General features: G+C 38.4%; 1 protein-coding gene across 5 annotated transcripts in view; it reads right to left on the bottom strand.

Moving 5' to 3' along the window:
- The window catches only part of DCLK1 (doublecortin-like kinase 1), a 369,212-nt gene that overhangs the window by 322,786 nt on the left and 38,238 nt on the right, over positions 1-8,188 (bottom strand). The window lies entirely within an intron of this gene.

The raw sequence follows: 8,188 nt of genomic DNA, 5'->3' as shown, positions 1-8,188 counted from the left end.
AAAAAAAAAAAAAAGTAGTAGTTGTACCTTACCCAATGCTTGGGGAGCCAAACATGTTAGAGTTCTGCATTTTTCAGATTTTAGAAAAATGGTGCAGCACATACATCACACATTACTTATCCTTACCAATGACATCTGGGCAGTGGCCTTTGATTAGCATGTTAACAGTTCTGCAGTGGTATACATACACACGTTCACATTAGTTGGGATCAATGATGACTATAAAAGCTTCATATTAATTGGGTCAGGTTTTGTCAACAAAGGAGTTATGGAAAAAAAAAATGTCTGTTTCTACAGCTTTTGGAGATTGGGAATAGGACTGAGCTGGTATTTGAGGTAACTGAGAGTTAATGAAGAAGGAAGGTAAAAAAGGAGGGCAAGGCCTGGCTTGTGGGAATAACCAGTGTTTGGAGGGAGGGCCTAAGAAAGGAAAGCCAAAAGGTGAGACAAAGAGGCAGCAAGAAAACCAAGAGAACACGATGTCATGGAGGATCAAAAGAGAGAGAAAAGCAAGCTGGAAATACCTGTGAAATCAAAACATCAAAATATAGGAATTAGGGACTCAATAAAGCTTCTGGTCCATGTTGGGTTATCTTACACAGGTCAAGGATATTACACATATTCAGGGGAAATATTCGTCAAGGTCAACAGCATTTTGAGTCTGATCTGTCAGTTTCCTTCAGTGGGTTGACACTGAACTACTACCGTGCTCCAGGTAGCGCTCCACATTGTACTTCAGTCTACTTCCATCTTGGTCCAGAAATATTCTGTATAAAAATAATTTATTGTTTCTCGCATTATTTCAATATTTAGCCTGCCTTTGATTTTGAGTTTTACTTAACTTAGGACAATGATCTACAATATAATGTTTCCAGTCAGATTTCCACAGTTATTTTTGCAACACACACTGCTTCTGCTTTCACTCTCTATGACGAGGAATCCCTTTCTGTTATTGGGAAGAAAGCATTTAGACTTTACATCAGTGGTTCTCAATCAGGGTTAATTTTGTATCCCAGAGGACATTTGGCAATGTCTAGAGACATTTTAATTGTCACAACTGGGGGAAGGGAGTAGGGCATTCTGTCATCTAGTGGGTGGCGCTAGATGCTGCTAAACATTCTGCCTTGCACAGGACAGGCCCCAACAGTACAGACTTATCTGTTCTAAAATGTCAATAGTGCAGGCTCAGAAACTCCGCTTTCAATAATCACAGACCTCGGTGTTCGGTAGAAGTTTTGCATTATTCATATCACAAAATAAGCATTTCAATGCACATAAAAATTCAGCATAACATGAATTAAATGGTTAAAATGAAAGCAACTTTTAAAAGAAAATAATTAGAATTAAATAATTATTAACATAACGAAGCTAAGAATTCAATTTGATTCAAGTATATTTCCCCCAAAATTATTCCTTTCCTAACATCTCATTAAATACAGTCTAATATCATGAAGCCTGACAAAAACAATGTGAATTTTGAAGACAGAATCTCATCACTTAGTGCATCATTAAATAACTTTTTGGCCAAGTTATAAAAAGATCTAATGAATCAGAAAAAAAATTTCAAAGTTACATATACAAAAAATATTAAGTATGCTGAAATCTACTTAAAAAGACCACTCACAGTTCAAAAGAATAGAGGGCCAATTAGATGGCTTTGAAATGCAAATTTTAATTGTTCCATTTTAAAAGTCATGCCTAAGGTGGCCTTAAAATGCAGGTATTTCCAAGAAATGGCATTCTTGGAAAGTTTCATTGTTCTGGAATTCTAACCTGTGTTCTGGAATTCTAACCTGTGTCACGTAGAAAGCACTGGAAACTGTCATCTCTACCTCCTGCACTCAACCCCAGCACACATGCACACAAAGGTCTCACAATTTATAAAGGATTGCATTAAACCATTGCTTGAATATGCTCTCTGACTTCTTCTGGGAAAAATAACATTTATTCAACTTAAGTAGAAAAATTGTGGAGATTAAACAGAGGGACCGATTTACACAGGCATTCTTTAGAGAAAGTTTTGTTTTCCTTTAACATTTCCTTTAACATTTGCTCTAGTCAAGGGGAGTAAGGAATAATAATGCTATAAGACTACAATGCTTTGAAGAGAACTATGGCATCCTGCAAACCAAGGCATTGGATAAGCACTATCTAATGAGGGTGGAGAGGCCAGCAATCTTCCCCCTCCAGATAATCTTATCTCCAGCCTCGCTATTTTAGCAATTATGGCTGACCCTTGAACAACACAGATTTGAACTGTGCGAGTCCATTTATACTCAGATTTTTTTCAGTATAAGTGACGAGTGTGCCTGCCTCTCCTGCCTCCCCTTTCACCTCCTTCACCTCTTCTGACTCTGCCACCTGCGAGACAGCAAGACCAACGCCTCCTCTGCCTCCTCCTTCGGCCTACTCAAGGTGAAGGCAGTGAGGATAAAGACCTTTATGGTGATCCACTTCCACTTAATGAACAGTAATTATATTTTCTCTTAATAATATTTTCTTTTTCCTAGGTTACTTTATTGTAAGAATACAGTATATAACATGAAATATGTGTTATGTTAATTGACTGCTTATGTTATCGGTAAGGCTTCTGGTCAACAGTAGGCTATTAGTAATTAAGTTTTGGAAGTGTCAAAAGTTATACATAGATTTTTAACTGTGTGGGAGGTTGATTCCTCTAATCCCACATTGTTCAAGGGCCACCTGCACTTCATATGTCATTTGTCATTTAAATTCTCAACAAAGAGTTGGATGGACAAGTCAGTTTCCCCAGACTGATGGCATCATGAAGGCCTGATGGTGTCACCAAATCCTCTCCTGCAACATCAGCTGAACAGATACAGTCCTCGCTTAGACCACCCTCAGAGAGCACAGTTTGTAAATCTCATGAAAATGGAAGTTGTGGAAAGCACTAGAAGTTGCTAAAATACTTTCATATGAAAAAGAGTCAAATCCACCCACCGGATTAGACAAAAACCTGAGCTGAATGAGTCCCAGCTATCCATCTAGCTATCCATCTAGCCAAATGTTATCTTCATTCCTCATTTGTCTTCCTTGCTCCCGGTGGAGAGAAGGGAATATACAAACAGATGGCTGCAATTAGAAAAAGGCAACAGTTGCCTCAGAAACCCAGCTCCTGGTGAGTCAAAGTTATGGTTATAGGGAATGGCCTCTGTCCACAAAAGTTGCTTCTTTAAATATCTTCAGTGCATAAGAATCCCTGTAATCTCATTTGAATTTGCCAAACACCTGTTCAGTGTTAAGCAATGTACCCACCGATTCCAAACTGCTATTTAAAAAGTCCTTAGGGAATGGAGGGTCAAAGAGTAAACAACCTATTCTTTATTGGGCTCTAAGAAACCACCATATTAAAGTAGAAAAAGACCAGGTTATCTTGACAGGTCAAGATGGTGGCCTGTAGCAACCTCTGGCCTCTGCCTCTGATCACAGCCTTTAAGTCCTAGTGACCTCATAGGAAGTTCTCTAAAATACACTAAAAATGTCTAGTTTGTTTTTAGCTGTACTATGTGTTCACATCTCTGAAACTTCTCTTTCATCTCAATTACTTTGTTGCGTCCCTCCTCAGTTCAACTCCAGTTCCCAGTTTGGTAGATCAGCCTATGGAACAAATGGGATGGCATTCACTACCCAATGATAATTAAAATTTAAATGGCTATAAGAAAACAAGTCCTCTACTGTTTATTGGTGCCCATACAGTCATGGAAGCATAGGTACTGTAAATCTTAGAAATGTGCCTCAAAAAGATTGAAAGTGGAATAGATTCTAAGAAACAAGCAATTGTATTATTCACATTCCAGTTGATCTGTAGTATTGCCAAATAACAAATAAATAATCCATGGAATTCCTCCAGGGACAATCTTTTTCCTTGAGTTTTCCCATTCATTTTTTAAAAATTTCAACAAATATTTATGGGGGACCCACTTTGTGCCGTTCACTGTGGTGAGGGTGCTTAGTAGGGTCTTGCTACCTCTACTATTGGTCTTCCATTCTAAGTTGGGAAGAGAAAACTTTTTTCTTTAAGAAACATTCTATTAAACACAGGATTAGTGATATATGAATATATATCCTCCAAGTCAACAGGTTCATTTCCTCCTGGATTTCTCTAAGTTACTTTGTTGTTGCTATTTTTATAACATAATTAGAATGTGCTAGAAAAATAATAGAAATGAGTCAAATTGATACTTTCCTTTCTCAAACAACTTTTTATCAAAAGGAAGAAAACTAAATGTATTTGTCTCTTGGCTATTAAAAATACATTGGGGCAAACAGACACTTAGGATTAGACTATCACAAAGGGAAAGTCAAATAATTCCTGAGGCATTCAAAAACATATGCAGAAATGTCAGTAAACATCCTTGAATGATATTTCCCTGCCCTGGCAGAATGAAAAGGGTAAGGAAAAACACTAGGTGCAAGAATCAACAGACAGACAGTAGCTCAGTTTGTCTTCCATTTCCCTTATCCCCAGACAGTTTGTGATTCTTGGTTTTAGAAACTGGACCACAGGGACAACAGCTGAGTGTCTGATTTTTCAAATAACTGACGTACAATCACCGGGCACATAGGCGTCAAACCTTGCAGCTATTTCAAAAACACTTATGTATAATCTGATGAAAAGAAAGAGCTAAACAGAAAAGACATAAACAAATTTGGAGTTTGGGAAGTCTTGTTGAAGAATCACTAAACTGACAGCACAGAAGTAAAAGGAACTGAATTATAAAGGAGGGGGATAAAAGCCCAGATCTGGAAATAGTCATTCTATTTCAAGATTTGTCCTGAAGAACTGTACTTTACAAGAAGTTAATTACACTTGTGAAAGCTACAATCATTCTGCCATTATCTATGCTCCCACTAAATCTCTATTAGAAAGACTACCAACAAGGGATACGTATGTCACATTAAGAAAAAAAAGACAAAACCAAGCAAGTTTGTACAAACTGATGAAAGAACAACAAACCAATGCAAATGGCCTCCACTACTGGTTATATGGCACCCATTTTAGCTTTTTATCTTCCTGGGATAGACTTATATAAGTACTTTCCCATCAGAAATAAAATTGTTATACCATTTTCAAAAAATATCATGTGGTTATATAAATCAAGATGAGACTTTGAAAACAAAACTACTCCATAAATATATATACCATCTTCCAAGGAAAACAAATTTCTCATTACCACCATGTGGCCAAAGATAAATTACTAATAACTGATGTTTTTAAGTATCCACTTTAGAAAATTTAGGTACTATAAATATGCCCAAGGAAACTCAAAGTAATATTTTATTAAAATAATTATGCTTATCTCAAAATCAAGTAAATAAAATACACTAACTTTTTTCTCCCCAGAGAAGTTTGAAATAAATGCCTATATGCTCTGAAAGTTGTCTTTGGATTTTTTTTTAACTTTAATCTTCATATTTAAAATACATTTATACTGTAAACAATTCAAATAATATAAAGCAAATGGACCCTTTGTAGATTCCAATCCCACTTTCTTTCTCAGAGGTAACATCTCCTATCAGTTTATTGTGGTTTTTTTCCAGACCTTTGTCTAAGTTTCTATAATCCAAAGGTTGGGTTTTTTAAAATTATGAAAAAAGCTATACTGTACATATTCTGCAAATTGCTTTAGTAGAGATAAAAATTACTAACCTGAATACAGTTTGGAAGCCAGCTCTGTACCACTGGCCCCAAAGACAAAAATATCCATCAATAACTACCTTTAAAGCTTCAACCATAAAGTTCCCACGACTGCTCATGTTTGCAGTAATTTTCCCTAATTTTTTCTATCAGAAATCAAGCTTCTAAATTACCGCACACTATTCTTTGTAACTGAGGAAATAGCTACCAATACCCTGAATGTTATCAAGCAAAATTATAGTTGGGGTAGACCGAGAGAACACTAGTCTGCCATGAAGCATAGAGAGCTCCCTGGGAGGGAAGGCTGCAGAGGATTTGAAAAGGGCAAAGAGATAGACACATGGGCAGACCAAGAGATCCCTGACTCCTGAAGCTCTCCCTTCATCTATCCTTGGATTCCCCTTTCTTGGCATTCTGGCAACTTGGAATAAACAGTCAGGAACCCCAGGCAAAGATTTCAATGCATATTGCTTATTTTCAACTAGTTACCCAGTAATAAAATAGATTACTTCTGTGAAGAAATCTTTGAAGAAAAGTCTCTCCAAATCTTGTGGCACTCGCCCACAGGGTTAGATACTTTTAATAAAAATTATTACTAATCTGCATGAGATATAAAAGGCTCATCCTTCCTCGGCTACATTTAGACCCGCTCCCTTATTTTCTTCCTTCCCCCATCCAACTCAGCAGCCAGGGCCACTGTTGACCCGTCTGACATCACTGTTTGCCAGCTATTAGCATTATTTAATTAGCTCCTTCAACAAACCACGTCAATGTCAGGAGCTGCTTCTGTGACTTAAAACACAACCTAGACCAGCCCTCTGGAGTCTGCTCTGAACCACCAGCGATCCCCTGGGCTCCAGAACACCTCAACTGAACTCAGGTGTCGGCACAAAGCACACAGGAGACAGAATCAGTCCCAAGAGAACCCTGCCTCAGACAATATTACTGGCTGGCACTACAGCTGGAAATAAAATGTTTCCTTGACAGCTTTTTGTTTTTTTGTTTTTTTAAAAATACTTTAAGTTCTGGGATACATATGCAGAACGTGCCAATTTGTTACATGGTTTGCTACACCCATCAGCCCATCATCTAGGTTTTAAGCCCCGCATGCATTAGGTATTTGTCCTAATGCTCTCCCTTCCCTTGTCTCCCACCCTCCAACAGGCCCTGGTGTGTGATGTTCCCCTCCCTGTGTCCATGTGTTCTCATTGTTCAACTCCCACTTCTGAGTGAGAACATGTGGTGTTTGGTTTTCTGTTCCTGCGTTAGTTTGCTGAGAATGATGGTTTCCAGCTTCATCCATGTCCCTGCAAAGGACATGAACTCACTCTTTTTTATGGCTGCATAGTATTCCATAGTGTATATATGCCACATTTTCTTTATCCAGGCTATCATTGATGGGCATTTGGGTTGGTTCCAAGTCTTTGTTATGGTGAATAGTGCCGCAATAAACATACATGTGCATGTGTCTTTATAGTAGAATGATTTAAATTCCTTTGGATATATACCCAGTAATGGGATTACTGGGTCAAATGGTATTTCTGGTTCTAGATCCTTGAGGAATTGCCACACTGTCTTCCACAATGGTTGAAGTAATTTACTCCCACCAACAGTGTAAAAGCTATTTCTCCACATCCTCTCCAGCATCTGTTGTTTCCTGACTTTTTAATAATTGCCATTCTAACTGGCATGGGATGGTATCTCATTGTGGTTTCGGTTTGCGTTTCTCTAATGACCAGTGATAATGAGCTTTTTTTCATATGTTTGTTGGCTGCATGAATGTCTTCTTTTGAGAAGTGCCTGGATAGCTTTTTAAACACTCTACATGATAGGGACTGTTTACATGTCTACACAGGTGGACTGCAAAGTACACAACAAAACAGGGCATTTATCTTCAAGCACAGGTATTGTTAAAAGGAAAAAAAAAACCCTTGCAAAGGAGCCTGTGATCTCTTCGCTCACGTTGTAATTAACAAAGAGTTAGGAGATAGTGTTAGGTGTCAGTTTGGTAATTAATTTCTGAGTATCTCTTAAGAGTCAAGCATTGTGGGGCACAGAAACATGAAATGACCCATCCTGTGACTGTGAGACATTTGCAGCCTAGTGACAGTTTGGATGTGCAAAGATGTGTTGGAAAACAGGCCACGTGGACTGCTGGCATGCAGGAGATGCTCTGAGGATATCCATACCTTTTTCCCACCAAGAAGACGCCTAGAGGCTGCTCCCTCCTCTGCACTCTCTTCTGACAAGGGACAGGTTTGATTGGGGGTGGGCAACGGTCAGTTGGATCCTTAATACTAGAAACACCGATCCTGCTGTGGATACACTATTCTCCCAAGCCAAGGATAAGACTAAGACCCCTGGGAAACAAGGAGAAGGCAAGGAAGGTGGTGAGAGATGAGGAGGGCAAGAGGCACTAAAACCTGTGGCTTTGTTTTTACCAAAAATGTTAAGGAAGTCTTGGGTGGCACCAGAGTGCCCATGAGCACAGGATGTTCTGACTGGGTCTTTTTTTTTTTTTTTTTTTTT

This window comes from Mandrillus leucophaeus, unplaced genomic scaffold, assembly GCF_000951045.1.
Source record: "Mandrillus leucophaeus isolate KB7577 unplaced genomic scaffold, Mleu.le_1.0 Scaffold421, whole genome shotgun sequence".
In the NCBI taxonomy this organism is placed as follows: domain Eukaryota; kingdom Metazoa; phylum Chordata; class Mammalia; order Primates; family Cercopithecidae; genus Mandrillus; species Mandrillus leucophaeus.
This window is presented reverse-complemented; position numbering and strand designations above follow the sequence as displayed.